Genomic DNA, 17992 nt, shown 5'->3' with positions numbered 1-17992 from the left:
TGGCACATACTTCATATAACATTTAGTTGAATGATTTCATTCCTTCTCTGCACATATAATTATAGATAAATGTACATTGTTGATATTTAATTGCATTCATTATTTCTTTTTTCATTTTTCAGGATAACTTATAAGTTTACTAGTCTGTAAAATATAACATTTTAAATGGAAACTCAATATTTCATTAAGTATAACATTTAAGTTTTGAACAATAATAAAAGTCTCTTGCAACATCTTCCTATATAGCCTTAAATTGTCCATAGACTATGAATACAGCTATTACTCACCAGTGAAATCAAGCAACATATGCAAGTTCCCACAACATTGAACAATACATGCCGTCTGTAGTGAGAGAACATGTGGTGGTTTACATTCACAACTGAGCAATAGATAATATATGGAATGAGACATATCCTAAACACTTGTGGAAATAAATGTACAAGTTGGAGAACTTGCATCTAGTTGTCTCTATTTTCATTGCCTCTATTCCCAAATATGATTATAAAATTTTATAAACAATTTTAAAATATTTTGAAAATAAAATCTCAAATATTTCTCAATAGTATATTGATGATCATTGCCACAAATTATAACTTTTGGTCATTCATTCATTAATTCATATATTCACCAAACACTTACTAACTACTTTCCCCATGTCAGGCATTATTTTATGCATTAAAAATATGAGGATACAAGTGAGAAGATAACCATTGAGATGTAATATAAACAAATTAATAAATTTTTTAAAAGGAAAAAAAGAACCAGAGAGAAATATATATATATATATATATATATATATATATATATATGGACCAAAACATAAATTGTCACATTCATGGAACTCAAGCTCTGTTGTGAGGAAAAAGTAAAATAAACAATAAGTAAAATATGAACAATATTAGAATTTAGTAACAGGTAAGTCAAAACAGGAAGTAAAGTTGCAAGAATGGGACATCTCCTAGATCTGGCAGTTAGGGAAGGACTCCATTGGGTAACTCTAACTCTTGGTCCTACCCATGATTGCTTTATCGATGTTGCTGTACCGCTTGCTCTGGATAGGTTAACATGAAATTCAGGAACTGGTCAATACATTTAACAGTCCAATGCCTTTTTTCTGACCTTGATACAGTCAGTCTCACTGGAGCAACAAGTGTCAGAGCTCAAAGTGAGTCTTGAGGTCAAAGACCTCACTATAGCTCACAATATTTTTTTCATTTGTTAAATTTTCCTCATATATCATATCCATATATAATATTGTCAGAATATTGTCCAGTGTTCACATTAAAAGTTATATGATATGTATTTATGTATAAATAAATATATGTATTTATGTATAAATAATTACATATCAGATAATTTTATATAATTCGACATTTCAGAATTGTGTATAGCTTACACATACATAAACACATAAATAGGATTTATGTATCTAAGCTCTCTGAGATTCCATCTTACATCCATCAGAATGGCTAAGATTAAAAACTCAAGTGACACCACATGCTGGCGAGGATGTGGGGAGAGAGGAACACTCCTTCATTGCTGGTGGGAATGCAAACTAGTACAGCCACTTTGGAAATCTATCTGGTGCTATCTTAGAAAAATGGGAATAGGGCTTCCTCAAGACCCAGCTATTCCACTCCTTGGAATATACCCAGAAGATGCTCCAGCACACAACAAGAAATTTGCTCAACCATGTTCATAGCAGCCTTATTCATAATAGCCAGATCATGGAAACAGCCTAAGTGTCCCTCAATAGAAGAATGGATAAAGAAACTGTGGTACATATACACTATGGAATACTATTCAGCTATTAAAAACAAGGAATTCCCGAAATTTGTGGATAAATGGATTGAGCTAGAAATGATGATAATGAGTGAGTAAACCCAGAAGCAGAAAGACTCACTTATATCTGCATACTAGCCTAAGGGACATGTCCCACGAAGCCTTCACTTACCAGGAAACTGGTACAGAGGGGAGGACATCCATCCTATTGGGACTCTAGATGAGAGAAGCATGGGAGAATAACAAAGTAGAAGGATCCAGAGGGTCCTAGGAACCTACAAGTAGAACATTATGATAGGCAGATTTGGGCCCAGGGGTCCCACTCAAACTAAGGCACCAGCCAAGGACAATACAGGTGGTAAACTTTAAACCCCTACCCAGATCTAGGACAGAACAGTCTCCACATTTGAGTGGAGAGTGGGATATGACTTTCTCATGTACTCTGGTTCCTCATATTTGACCATGTCCCCTGGAGGGGGAGACCTGGTGACACTCAGAAGAAGGCCAGCAGGTTACCAAGAAGAGACTAGATACCCTATGAGCATATAGAGGGGGAGGTAATCCCCTTCAGGAACAGTCATAGGGGAGGGGAATAAGGGGAAAATGGGAGGGAGGGAAGAATGGGAGGATACAAGGGATGGGATAACCATTGAGATATAACAAGAATAAATTAATAATAAAAAATTTAAAAAAAAATAAAGTGTAGATGCTACAAGTGAAAGAAAAAGTAATATTTATTTGGTTTTTTATTTAATAAAAATCAAACTTATTTTTCCAAATTAACAGTTAATTGAACCTCTTCATGCATCTTCACTATCTTCCCAACACTTTGTGTTCCTGGTGTATCTTACTTGGTCTCTATGCTTTGAAACCAACTAAATAAGTCCTTTGCTAAGTATTTCCTGAAAGGCTGCCCTGGACAGAGAACCTTGAATCTTCAGTATTTCATATACCATAGCAGGAATAATAAGCTTATATTTGGCAACTTCCTTACAGAAGTTTCAGCATCTTTCCTCTGTTGTAGTTTTTATTCAACATGACAAATCTCAGAAAGTAGTGAAACTACTGAAGACTTCCTAAGATGTCAAAAATATTTTTCTTAATAGAATAATCTTCAGTTGCATCCATTTTTAGAAAAAGATATAATTTCTTTTCCTCTGTAAAGATTTATTTATTTTGCGTGTATTAGTATTTCTGTACATCTATATGTGTAGCATGTGTGTGCGTCTGGTACCTGCATATTTTAAAAGAAAGCATCAGATCTCCTGGAAGAAAATTAAAGAGGCTGTTACCTGAATGGATGTTGGTGTTTGAACTCATGTCTTCTGCAGGAGCAACAAGTGCTCTGAAACTTCAAAGCCATGACTTTAGCACCTGATAATATCTTTTTTATGGGTGCATAAAATTAACACTAAGTGACCATCTATGTTAGGGTTAGTATTGCTCTTATGAACCAACACGGCCAAAGCAACTTAGGTAGGTAAGAGTTTTTTCAGCTTACATCTCCACATCACAGTTCATCATCAAATGAAGACAGAACAGAAATGCACACAAGGGAGAAACCTATAGCTGGAAGCTGATAAGGAGGCCTGAAAGATTTTTGTATTTTAAATAATTCCAGTTGACAACCAAGAATAGCATCACAGTCTCTCTGTGTCTGTCTCTCTGTCTGTGTCTGTGTCTGTGTCTGTGTCTGTGTCTGTGTCTGTGTCTGTGATTGTGTCTGTCTGTCTGTCTGTCTGTCTGTCTGTCTGTCTGTCTGTCTCTCTCTCTCTCTCTCTCTCTCTCTCTCTCTCTCTCTGACATACACACACACTTATTTCATAACTTGGATCTTGAGGAAAGTGATGCAATAAACAATATCTCTTTTTGCTACTCTTTACTAAAGTCCTTTAGGTACTAAATTAGTTTCATTTCTGTTTCTGTAGTAAAAAACCAACTTAAAAGATAGTTTATTTTGGCTTACATCCAGGGGGAAGATATTCCATCACATCTGGAAGGTATGGTAATAGGAACATCCCTTTTATTGCATCAAAAGTGTAGGAGCAGAAAGAGAGTACAAGAAGTGAATATAGATTAAAATCTCAAAGCCTACACCTGATATACTTCCTGCACCTCTACTCCTAAAGGTTCCTTAAAAACAGTGCCACCAGCTGGGACTAATTTTTTACATACATGAGACTTGGGGGGACATTTCATATTTATATTTAAACCACAACAGATGATGTAAATGGATCATATGGTAGGATTTTTAAAGAATGTTCATATTGAGTTCAAAAGCATCTGGAATCATTTATGTCCTCACCAAGAGTTTTGCCCACATTCTAACAAATATTTTTAGTATTTATTTTTTTAACTATAGTCATTCTGAAAGGGATAAGATGGCCTCCCAATGCATTGCCTTTCCACAGTGGCAAAGGAAGTTGAACATTTTCTAATGTGTTCCTTGCACATTATATAAGTACTCTACCTGAGAAACTTAAGTTTATTTCAAAAAATACATTTGTTGATTGTGCTTGGATTATGTAAATGCAGTGTTTGAGGTCTTTATTTATTCTAGTTTAATCATTTTTTCTAACTGTAATTTATTCTTGTATTCTTTTTTAAATACTTTATTAATTTATTCATATTACCTCTAAATTGTTATCCCATACCTTGTATCCTCCCATTCCTCCCTCCCTCCTACTTTCCTCCTACTCCCCTCCCCCATGACTATGACTGTGGGGGACCTCCTCCCCCTGTATAAGCTCATAGGGTATCAAGTCTCTTCTTGGTATCCTACTATCCTTCCTCTGAGTCCCACCAGGCCTCCCCATCAAGGGGATGTGGTCAGAGATGGAGCACCAGAATTCATGTGAAAGTCATACCCTACTCTCCACTCAACTATGGAGTGTCCTGTCCATTAGCTAGATCTGGGTAGGGGTTCGAAGTTTCCTGCACATATTGTCCTTGGCTGGTGCCAAAGTTGAGCAGGACCCCTGGGCCCAGATATGCCATAATGTGCTTTTTGTAGGTTTCTAGGACCCTCTGGATCCTTCTATTTCCTCATTCTTCCATGCTTCCCTCACCTAAAGTCCCAATAGTATGTCGGCCCCTCTGTCCCTCTTTCCTGGTAAGTGAAGACTTTCATGGGACATGCCCCTTGGGCTAGTGTCCAGATATAAGTGAGTATATACCATTTGACTCTTTCTGCTTCCGGGTAAACTCACTCATTATAATTATTTCTAGTTCCATCCATTTTTCCACAAATTCTGGAATTCCTGAAAAGTATTCCATAGTGCAAATGTACCACAGTTTCTTTATCCATTCTTCTACTGAGGGAAACTTAGGCTGTTTCCAGGTTCTGGCTATTATGAATAAGGCTGCTATGAACATGGTTGGGCATATGTCCCTGTTGTGTGGTGAAACATTTTCTGTGTATAGTCCAAGGAGTGGAATAGCTGGGTCTTTAGGAAGCCCTATTCCCATTTTTCAAAGAAAGCACCAGATAGATTTCCAAAGTAGTTGTACCAGTTTGCATTCCCACCAGCAATGAAACAGCATGGTACTGGCACAGCAATAGGCTGGTGGAATAAGGGAATCGAATCGAAGACCCAGAAATGAATACATACACATTTGGTCACTTGATTTTTGACAAAGAAGCCAAATCTATTCAATGGAAAAATGATAGCATCTTCAAAAATGGTGCTGGTCTAACTGGATGTCTACATGTAGAAAAATGCAATTAAGCCCATATTTGTCACCATGCACAAAACTCAAGTCTAAGTGGATTCAAGACCTCAACATAAAACCAGAGACATTAAATCTGTTAGAGAAAAAAATGGAGAAGAGCCTGGCACACATTGGCACAGTAGACAACTTCCTGAACAGAACACCAACAACTCAGGCCTTAAGGTCAACAATTAACAAATGGGACCTCATAAGGCTGAGAAGTTTCTGTAAGGCAGGAGACAATGTCAACAGAACAAAGCAGCAGTTTACAGACTGGGAAAAGATCTTCACCAACCCTACATCTGACAAAGGTCTAATTTCCAAAACATATAAAGAATTCAAGAAATTAAACACCACCAAACCAAATAACCCAATCGAGAAATGGGGCTCAGAACTAAACAGACAATTCTCAACAGAGGAATATCTCAATGTCGTTAGTCATCAGAGAAATGCAAATCAAAACAACTCTGAGATTCTTACACCCATCAGAATGGCTAAGATCAAAAATTCAAGTGACACCACATGCTGGCGAGGATTTGGAGAAAGATTCTCCCATTTTGTCTTGTCACTAATTTTTCCTTTATTTGGCAGAAGTTATGACCTTCTGGCTCAATCAGTCAGTTCTTAGTTTATGTTCTAAATCTTTGGTGTCCTTTGCAAAAAGCTCTTATTGATCTTGTATCTTCAAGTCTAATCATTGTGGAATAAATATATTAATACCATCTTCTTATGAGTAAAATGTTCTGTTAATTTATTTGTTATCTAATTTTATAGCTATCTGATATTTATAACTGTTCCAGATAAATGAATAAATACAGAAAAAAATGAAATAAATTCACTGTCAACAAAAATTTTAGATGACTATTAACCCATACCCTGCCATTTTAAAATAATATTATTTGGATATTTTATGAATCAGTCTTTTCAATTATGAAGTCAGCCTCTGGTTTCCTCTAAAGATCAACAGTGAGCCTATTGACAACTAACACTAATTATATTAGCCTAACTGTATTCATTAACAATGCTTGGCAGTGGCTATGAGGTGTGTAGTACGGAAAGTATAGGCTAATTTGTTCTGATCTCTCCATGACAGGAAGTGAGACTTTACAAAATCTGCTCAAACCTAGACAAATTGTTTACTATTATTCATTGTATGTTTTCATATGTGTATGCATTATCTTTCTAAAATGACACACAGTACACTCTCTATTTAATTTTTATAACAATTAAATGAACTTCTCTCCTTCCTAAAGTATTATATGTTACTCACTACCAAATAAATTCTACTAAGTACTGGAATGAAATAAATTTGAAAGTTTAGTAAGAATATAGTGAGGAACAAGGTCAGAAAATAGAAACTGTTATTTTTCAATGTTCTTGAGACCCAAAGAGTAAAAAAAGAATCCATCTTAAACACTATAGTGAAAATATATATTAAAGCAACAGAAATGAAGGAGGAAGCCATCATAAGAGAAAGAGAAGTGAACAGCATGTTGGGTCAGTCAGTTTGACTGTTGATGGAAGATAACACGAGCACAAAGACAAAAGAAAGAAAGCAGACTACATATCTCCACAGTACCCTAAGTGAAAATGACAGGATGATGGGTGGGGACAGGAGCAGTAGGGATAGAGTTAGGCAAGACACAGTGAAGGAAGCTAAAACATGTGCCATAAATAAGGCTAAAGATAGGTCAAGTTGATACAGAGATGTGTGGCTTCGTTCATGGAAAAATTTCTTCACGGGAAATTCAGGAAATTTTTCAGAATATATTCAGAAGTATATAATTTACAAATAAATGATACCAGGTGTTAGGCAGATTGTTTAATATAAAACAGTACTTTCTGAACAAGCATGGTGACCTAATTTCAAGACCTAGCACTCATGCACATGCAAAGCCTATCATGGTCATACATGTGCCTATAACACTAAAGGCCCGTGGAGATTTCTGTTTACTAATGTAAACCCATTCTCAAAGAGAGAACCCATTTTAAGTGAATTGAGTAGAAATTAATAGATATGGCACCTGAAAACCTCCACTGGCCTCAAAACACATGTGCAGGTCCACAAATACATATACATTTGTATATGCATTGGACAATTATACACACATATAATTTACTCAAATACACATACAATATATATATGCATATTGGAATATATATATATAATGGAATATATAGTGTGTGTATGCTTGAGTAAGTTATATGTGTGCACATATGTATATGCATATATATATGCACATGCACATATATTACACTGTGTATACTACATCTTGCAGATAAACTTTTGGGAAAATAATGAATCCAGCTAATTATTTGTCCTTGAACATTTCTAATCAAGATAAGCATGCTTCATTCAGATAATTAGTGCTGTATAAATAACTATTAAACTGATTTTAAAAAGAGAATAAGACCATAAACTGAGGATAACATAGCCTCTCATATTGGTGCTAAAGTCAGTATTGTAAAAGGAAGTTTTAAATTTTACCCAAATTACTCAACCATTCTCCCCGAAATTGTCTTGCCTTAAAAGTTATCTGTTAATTCAGCCTAAAATGTCTTCATTTTACTTAATGTAGCACAAGCCTTGTCACAGTATGCAGTTACCAAAAATAGTTATTATGTCTTTGGGCAAAAATAGGCAGACAGCATTGGTGAGAAGAGCATGTGAAAGCTTAGCTCCCCTACAGAGACAGAGATTATATGTCTGGCTTCCTAAATTCTAGAAGCAATATTGGATTAAAAGTGTGCCATTGAAAGACTCCCAAATGCAGCTGGGTGCAGTCCAAGGTTCATATTACCCAAATATACCTGATTTCCAGGACGGAGGGAGAGAGAAGGGAGATGGGAAAATGTTTTTGTTTTGTTTTTTTCCTATTCATTATTGTAGGAGGCATCTTTTGTGACTAGATGACAGAAAGAAATGAAGTGTTCTTTCCAAAGTTACAATTTTGACAGTGTTCTCTGACCTTGGGAAAAATTCAAGCTCAACAAAACCATCAATAAAAATCTTTTACACTTGGCTTTGAAGGTTTCTTTAATTGGCAAAGTGCCCTGAGACACTACATTAAAAGCACTGGACAAGTGTGATGTCTTTTTCCATTATTAAGTCCAAGTTTAAAGAACAGGGAAACAGTCATGTAAGATCTCTATCTAAATGCTGTCATTCACCAGAAAGATGAACTATGTATTGATTAATGTAGGTCAGAGAATACTGAACAGAAAGGAAGTATTTAAAGATATAGTCTTTTTAAACATATGTGAGAATGAAGAAAATGATGATATGCATAAAGATATTTTAGTGGAAGCAGTCAGTTCCTAAAGAAAGAGGTAATGTTTAGAAATGTTTAGGAAATAAAATAATTTTACATTAAATTGTAATTATAGATATAAGACATTCATTTGTTTTAAATTAGCATATGAATTAATGAGTTTCATATGGCACTTTCATACACATTTTGTTCCCAGTAATCAATCTTGTCCACTCTCCTTTCTCCTTTCTATGCCTTACTCCCTATTTCTCCTCTTCCCGTTATGTGACCTCCTTTGTTTTTGTGCCACATATATGGTACTAATCTTTCTTTTCTGCCCCTTTCCCTTTCCTAAAGAACTTTTCTTCTTTCATATTCCTCTTTTTCTTGTTTGTTTTTTGATGTCCCAACTCCGAAACACATATATAAGTATAAAATTCTCTAGGTATAAAAGAAAACATATGGTGTTTGTCTTTCACATCCTGGAGTATTTTATTTAACATAAACATTTCCAAATTCAGCCACATTTCTAAAAATGCCTTTGTTCCATTACTTATGGCTAGATATTATTCTACTGTGTGTATATAATACACATTTCCTTAATCTACTGATGTGTTGATTGGTATCTAGGCTGATCTCATTTCTTGGCTATTGTTGATAGAGTAGTAATGAAGAAGAATATATGAGTATTTATGTGACAGGATCTACAGTCTTTTGGGCATTTACCAGGAATGGTATGACTGGGTCACACAGCAGTTCTAATTTTGTTTTTTGAGGAATGTCCATAATGATTACAACAGCTTACACTCCCCTCAACAGTGAAGAAGTATCCATCTTCTCCTACATATATACCAGAATTTGAAGATATTGGTTTCCTTTATGATAGTCATTACAGCTAGATGACATTAGATATCAAACCAGCTTAAATTTGTATTTCCTGAAGAAAAATTTTCATCAGAGTTCTGTAATGGACCAGAACTAATAAATAGAAGTTGTATGTTTATACATATGTAGGATTTATTAGACTACTTACAGGATGTAGGCCAGGTAGTCCAACAATAGATGTCTCCCAAAAGAAAGGCTAAGATTCTGAGAGTTTCTCAGTCCACAAGGCTAGATACTTTTGCTTCTGGTTTTCCGTCTATGTGGGAATACTGAAGAAGCTAGGTTTAATATGAGGAGCACCCGCAAAATAGACAAACTTGCCAGTGAGAGGGAGAGCAAGCAGCAGAGTTTTTTTTCTTCCATATCCCTTTATGTACCTTGCTACCAGAAAGTGTGGACTAGGTTTAGGGTAGGTCTTTCTTTAAGTAATTTAATTAAGAAAATCCCTCATAGTAGTTCCCAGCAAGTTGGGTTTTACTTGAATCCAGATGAAGTCAATTTAACAACAAAGATTAACCATTACATTTACAATTTCATAAATATTAATTGGCCTTTTGTTGTTTTTCTTATGAGAAGTTTCTTTTTCATTCATTCATCAATTTATCAATTAGAAGATAGAATGCTGCCTCATCCAGTCATCAACTGCTGGAGTCTTCCTCCAGCAGAAAATGGGAACAGAATAAGAGACACACAGGCAGATAGTATGCAGAGTATAAATTGGAGGTCTCAATTGGGTCTCTCCCCTTAGAGATCAGTACATCCCGCAGAAGAGGAGGAGGAGGAAAGATTATATGAGTCAGGGAATGGAGGAGGACACCAGCAGAACATGGCCCACTGAATCAAATAAAGCTCACATAGGCTCGCATAGACTCACAGAGACTAAAGCAGCAAGCAAGAGTCCTGAATGCATCTGCACCAAGGCCTCCACAAAAGTATAATGGTGTTTTTGTCGAACTCCTAACAGTGGGAGCAGGTGTGTATCTGACTCTTCTGCCTGCTCGAGACTCTTTTCTTCCTATCAGGATGTCTTGTACAGCATTAATATGAGAGCTTTTGCCCTTGTATTTTGTTTGGTTGTGTGTGGATGCTTTATCTTTGAGATATGCTTTTTTTCTCAATTGGATCAATTGGATCAGGGGCAGATTTGGGAAAGACTAAGAGTGGGGAGGGATCTGGGAAGAGTAGAGGGTTGGGAAACTGTGGTTGGGATATAGTGTATGACATTAAAAAAAAAACTATTTCCAATAAAAAGAAAAAAGAAAAATTATTTATTTGGTCTTTAATTTTCACAGATATTTTTAATTATATTAAGAGCTCAAATACATCTCAGGAAGAAATGATGAGTCTGGCTCTCTCGGATATATGTGGGGCAACCTCAACAAAGAGGATGGGGAAAATATCATTGTCCTAAGTAACATTGTGAAGGAGAGGAAGCTGTGAGCTCTGTGCAAAACGAACTGTAATTAAAGTGTGCAGTAAGCTAAAAATCTTCTTCCAGTGGGCCATAGGTCATCATTTCTCCTACATGTAAACTGATATGGAACATTTAGGTTCCCATCATTGGAATATGAACTTACAGATCAGTGAAGCAGGTTGCTAGAAAAAAACAAAAACAAAAACAGAAGAGCTGGAGATATCAGTAGGATCTCATTTTTGCTTGGTAAATATTTAGATAGAGACTATCTACAGATGGAGGTTTGCATAGTAGTATCTTAGATAATTTTCCTGTTGCTGAAATAAAATACCCTCACAACAGCAACATGGCAAGAAAGAGGGCTGTTTCATCTCAGTTTGCAATTACAGTCCATTGTGGTATAAAAGTCACAACAAGAAGAACATAAGTCAGTTATTACTGTTGTACCCTAAGTTACGAAGCAGAATGTTCATGCCCAGTTCATTTTCCTCTTTTTATACATTCACAACCACATCTTAGGGAGTGGCTCCAACTACCACTAAAATTCCTTCAATTAACAGGAACAACATGATCTCTCAAAACCATACCAAAAGAATAAATAATCCTTCACACCTGTGTCTGTGGAGTTGCCTCCTCAATGACTGCAAAACTCATAAAGTTGACAACACTAAACTTCTCAGGCAGTGTAAATATATCTGGTTTTTTCACTCTTATCCAAGAGAATCTAAAATCAAAATGATCTAAAGACAGTGATCTATCACTCTGGCCTGCCAAGTCTGGAGCAATTTTATCTTAAAAGTTAAGCAAAAGTTATCATAAACAAATGAATAATTAAGTATTTATTAATCAAATATATAAATAAATGCATTTGTAAATGTGGGCAACAAAACAAACTCTTTCAGAAGAATTCCAAATGATTAATAAAGATAATGTGTAGTCAAGCAGCCCACCTACCATCCTTAGGTACTTGTTATATTTATCCAAAAAACTAGAGGAAATGGTAGGAAAAAGATCAAATTACAGTGCAGTGACTTAACAACAAACCTCTCCCAGGGGATCAAAGTTGCATCAGCAGTGATGTCATGGATTATCATATGCCCATGATATAATATGTTGGAAATCACTTATACCATTTATTAACTGTGATACAAATACTTTCATTTTATAATTTGTAGCTCATCAGGAGAAAACAAAAGACAAACCACAAGACTGAGACATGCTATAAAATGTCTCACCAATACTCTCACAGTTGTAAAGGTCATCAAAAATAGGAGCAGTCTTAAAAATTAACATAACTAAGAAGCACCTGATAAGAAAACTAAAAGTTATATGAATTTGACTTTTGAAACTTTAGAATAAGAGAACACAAATAAAACTAAGAAGGCATGAATAATTATGAATTTTAGTTAACATATATGCATTAGAATTGATTCATTAATTGCAAAAAATATGCCATGACAACATGTCAGTAATAAAGGATACTTGATATAAACTCTTTGAAACTTTGTATCCCTTACTTTCTTTGAAAACAAGATTGCTTTGCTTTAAAGAAGCCTTTCAGTTTCATGAAATCACATATATTAATTGTTGATCTTAGTGCCTGTGCTATCAGTGTTCTGCCTAGAAAGTCTTCTCCTGTGTGAATGAATTCAATGCTATTTTATAATTTCTCTTTTATCAAGTTCAATGTATCTAGTTGTATGCTGACGTCCTTTATACATCTGGTGTTGAGTTTTGTACAAGTTGGTAAGTATGAATGTGTTTAAATTCTGCTACATATAGACATCCAGTTTGATCAGTACTATTTGTTAAGCATATTGTCTTTTTTCCAGCATGCATTTCTGGCTTTTTAAATAAAAAGTTACATATCTATAGATGTGTAGATTTATGTCTTGATATTCAATTTAGTACCAGTTGTAATGGGATATCTCTGAGTCTTTTGCCTGCTCTTGGGACCCTTTTTCTCCTTCTGCGTTACCCCATCCACTGGAATATGAGGGTTTGTCCTTCGACTTATTGTATCTTGTTATACTGTGTCCAGTTGATATCACTGGGAGGCCTGATGTTTTAGAAGGGCAACAAAGGGGCAATGAAACTGAAAAGGAGAAATGGGGCCAGAAGGAGGAGCAGGGGAGGGAAGTGATGCTGTGGTCAAAAATTATTGTATGAGAGAAGAATAAGAAAGAAACAAAGAAACAAAGAGAAGAAGGGAGGGAAGGAAAGAAGGAAAGAAAAAAGAAAGAAAGAAAGTATATGTCTATGATCAAAATGTCTGAGAATTGAAATGGAAAATTTAAAGAGAAAAGGAAGGTACAAAGAAGGTAGAAAGTCATGTTTTACATTCTGCCTTGATCAAAACTCACTTGTGTGATGGCTTTACCTGGAGATTGTTTTTTATTATCACTACTGTTAAGGCTATAACATCACAATCAGCATCCCATTTCCACCTTCTCTTCCAGGCCATATAGTAATAAAATTGGTCAAAATGCATACATTACTTTTCAATTCATATTCTTTTTCTCCTGAAAATCTGAGATGCTCTTTGGTCTCCTTAACCTCAGGCTGTTCATCAAATCTCATTCAGTCCAACAGAGTTTAATCTGATGTTATTTGCTGTTTTGAAAAAGTATTCATTATATAAGCCAACTCTCTTCATAGAGTTGTCTTTCCTGGAGATGACGTGTGACCTCCAGGTTTCCACCAGCTGTTGCCAGGAGCAAAGCAAGAGAACATTCTGAAACTTCCTTCACAGAGAGTTATGCAGCTTTAGTAAAAAATATGCTAAGGAATGGAAGCAGATGGCCATGGTGTCTGCCTATTTGTGGGATATTTGTAGGAAAGTTTGCCAAAGAACTTGGCATATCCCAAACTGGAAAACTTTTTTCTGACCTTATGTTTCAGAACCTAATAATGCCAAATTCCCTTTGCTTTGACTTTCCTCTTTTCTAATTATTCATGTAAAATGTAGGCTTATCATGGTCAATTTTCAAGCAGTCAGTCAGATTTTCTTCCTACCTTGCAACCCATATGGTCCAAACATATTGCACTATTAACAATTCACATTAATATGTTATTCATGTTCATTCAAATAATAATAACCATACATCCACTCTTTCAGAGACTTATAAGACAACTAAGATGAATTAAAAACCCATGACTACCTTGAAAGTAAAACTAATATCTATTAGGAAAAATGAGATAATATGAAAAGGATGTATGCTGTTATGCATCATCATAAGCTGGAGGAGAGAAAATAGATGATATTCATTCATTTGTATACTCATCCAAAAGTAACACAGGGATATACCAAGGAACAAAATAATAGTAATTGGTTCATACCTTGTTGGTCTTACAACAGGGAAGGATAAGGAAGGTGAAGTTAAATAAATAAATACAGAAACAAGTACCCACACGTATGTATATACTCTCTCATATTGTAAAAATTGGCAATTGCAAAATAAATAGGGTAATTGTCAAAAATGATATTTGGATTCAGATGTAAAACTCTAGTCAAACTCTTTGTTTATATGTAACCATGTTCTTATTTTGATCCTATGTGATGTGAGGGTTATGGGGGCTGTTCCAGCTTGTTCACAACTAAAAATTGTCTCCTGATAGGGCACATGATGTTTGTCAGCTGTGAACTGCTTTGTTTGGGGGGCATGGTCTTCATTAGTGAAGTAAAAGCCAGACCTAAAGACAGACTGGAAACTCCAAGAAAGAAGAAGTGTGTTAATACTTCCCCCTGCTCTTTCTCATTGTTGTTGATGCAGTGTGAAAAGAAAATGTCAGAGATATACTTAAACAAAGATTGGGCTTGCTCCAAGGAACATTACCAATTTAACCAGCAGGAAGCAGCTAAGGAAAACTATGCCCCATCACCCCACTAACTTTCTTCTCGCCTACCTGGTGTTGGGGTATTGGAAGGGATTGGGATGGAATGTGGAGAGAGAGATTTTAGGAACACAAAATAAAAATAGTTGCTTAAAAGTACACTAACACTCTAGCAGAAGAGGTTAGGTAGAGAATAATAAAGTACATGAATGAATTATCAGAAGCAAAAAATGTCACAGGGTATTCAGAGAACTGAAAAGACAGTCATATGACTTGATCACAGTAGTGTCTTTTCAGGTTAAAATCAGACCAGTGGTAAATATTGCAAAAACATATTAGTGACCTTAGATGGCATGCATAAAACGAGAAGCAACTGAATTATACATGATCTCTACATTTTCTAAAAGCCCTCTTTGGCCTTTCTGTTTGATAGAACATTAGTAGGGGGCTGCCATGGTTAAGACAAGAATAAATTACATAAGTTTCCTCTAAGACAATAATGAATAGAACTTAGAGCAGAAAATAGGTAGATGATTAGATATAAGATTATTTTTAGAGTAAAATTAACCAAGTATTGGTAACAGACCACTGAAAACTATTAGGAATCAGTAAGATTATCAGTAGTTCATTAGATTCTTAATTGAATCTTATATTCGTGTGTGTATGTGTGTGTGTGTGTGTGTGTGTGTGTGTGTGTGTGTGTGTGTGTGTGTGTGTCTGTTTGTGCAAACAAATAAATGATGTATGGCTTAAACTCTGAGGAATAAAAGAAGGCAAAAATAGCTGATTTAAATTTTTGAATGTGTTAATCTCCATGCCAGGTACTGAAGGTACAACTGTGAGGAAAGCAGACCATCACGACTCCCATGCACTTTATAATTCATTGGAAATCAGAGATAACTCAAATAAAACAATACCACAAAACTTTTAAATGAGCTCCGGGAATAGTATGTGGAACTGTATGACTCTGTAAAAGTCTCCTTCTGTTGATTGCATGGATCTTATTGCTATTTCTAAAAGAGGCAAAAAAAAAAGTAGAAATTTAAGAAAAGTCTGGTAGCGGAATGAAAAGTAATCCTGAGAATGATTTGAATTAAGATCTGAGAAGCATAAGAAAGCAAGGTTAAGGGAATAGAAAAGTTTAGGCAGCGCGGTAGGCAACAATGGAGTTAAGAGTAAGAGGACAAGAAAAACAAAAAACAAAAACAAAAACAAAACAACACAAAACAAACAAACAAACCAAAAAATGAGTAAGAGGACCAGAAACTGAAGTGATAACCTGGGCTCATAGGAGCTCACAAAGACTGAACCTACAGTCAAGGATCCTGCAAGGATGTGACCTAGACTCTGTGTATACATGATGGTTTGTAGCTTGGTCTTCTTGAGGGACTCCTAATAGAAGGATCAGAGGCTGTCTCTGACTCTTTTGTATGCTGTTGGGACCCTTTTCCTCCCACTGATTTGCCTTGTCCAGCCTTAATGGGAGAGGTTGTGTCCCTAGCCTTGCTGTAACTTAGTATACCATGTTTGTTTGAGATTTACGGGAGAGCCTCACTTTTCTGAAGAGAAAGGAGGAGTGAATTGCAGGTGGGGAATTGGCTGGGGAGAAGGAACTGGGAATGGAGTAAGGAGGGAAAACTGCAGTTGGAAAGTGATGTGTGAGAGAAAAATAAATAAAAATAGAAAGAAAAACAAGCTACAAACTACAGGTTTTTCTTTTTATTTCATTTCATTTGTTTACTTATTTATGTATGTATTTATTTATTTATGGTTTTTAAGACAGGGTTTCTCTGTGTAGCCTTCATTATTCGCGACTCATGTTGTAGACTAGGCTGGCTTTGAACTCACAGAGATCTGCCTTCCTCTGCCTCCCTGAGTGCTGGGATTACTGGCGTGCACCACCATGTCTGGCTTAGACTTTCCTTAAATTTCTGTTTTTGTCTCTTTTAGCAATAGCTATATAACCCACATTTTAACCTAAATATACATTTATATTAAAACTACATAAATATCTATATTTAAATTCTAAGCAAGTGTCATAGTTTTTTTTTCTGTCTTGTTGTGAGAAACATAATGAATAAAAACAGCCTATAGAGGAAAATTTAGTTTCATTATTTATTTACCAGGTCACAATTGATCAGTGAGGCAACTCAAGACAGGAACTCAAGACTGGCGCTTGAAACAGAAACCACGAAGGAAATCTCAAAGTGGTTAACTTTCTCTGGTTTCTGAGCTATATTTCCTAAATAACTTGGCCTCACTATCTCAGGGATCGTACTGCTCAAAATGATCCAGGCTCCCATACAACCTCAATAATCAAGGAAATGCTCCACGGACATGTTCAAGCTGGTGGAAGCAATGCAACAATTGAAATCCCTCTTTTCAGATGTGTTTAGGTATGTTTGAAATTGAGAAACCTAGCTATGACAACAGGAAAAGTGATCATACATAACAGAAGAGAATATACATACATGTGTATATATATGTAGGCAATTATTTCTTATTATTTTGTCTTAAAAGAACTTAATACAAAGATAATAGTTGCTCTGTTGGATACTTAGAGTAATCTTTAATAGACATGCTATATCTGAATTAATTTATGTGTTTCAAGGAATATGAAAGCATTTTATTTTTGAGGGCTATTTATGTTTTATTTAATCAAGAATATTACTCAATAAGGCATTAATTTTGCAATTTCTTTTCAGAGGTCAAGGAAGAAAACTCATGATATTAGATCACATGAACAACCAGATCAGATAAAAAGTAATACCAGGTTATTTTTTTTTTTCAGTAGAAAAGAAGTTAAGAGGTGTTATTGAGTTCATTAGCATAGCTCAAGAAAGATAAGGCAAAATCAAGAAAAGACCTTCATTAGGCATGGGGGAATTGTGAATAAAACATGAAATCTGTTTAGTCTCTAAAATAATAGAATTCAATGATGAAAGGATAGTATTTTGTGATGTATTTCAATGTATTTCATTTGCATTACAACCTACATGCTCACCTAACCTATAGTCTCTGTAGGTGGAAGAATATAAGGAACATAATCCAGGGTTTAGGCCAGGGTTAACACCACAGATGTGTTTATTATCAGCTGGACAATATCTGAAAGAAA

This window comes from Acomys minous, assembly GCF_964271855.1.
Source record: "Acomys minous genome assembly, chromosome: 6".
Taxonomy (NCBI): domain Eukaryota; kingdom Metazoa; phylum Chordata; class Mammalia; order Rodentia; family Muridae; genus Acomys; species Acomys minous.
Note: the sequence above shows the minus strand (reverse complement) of the source record.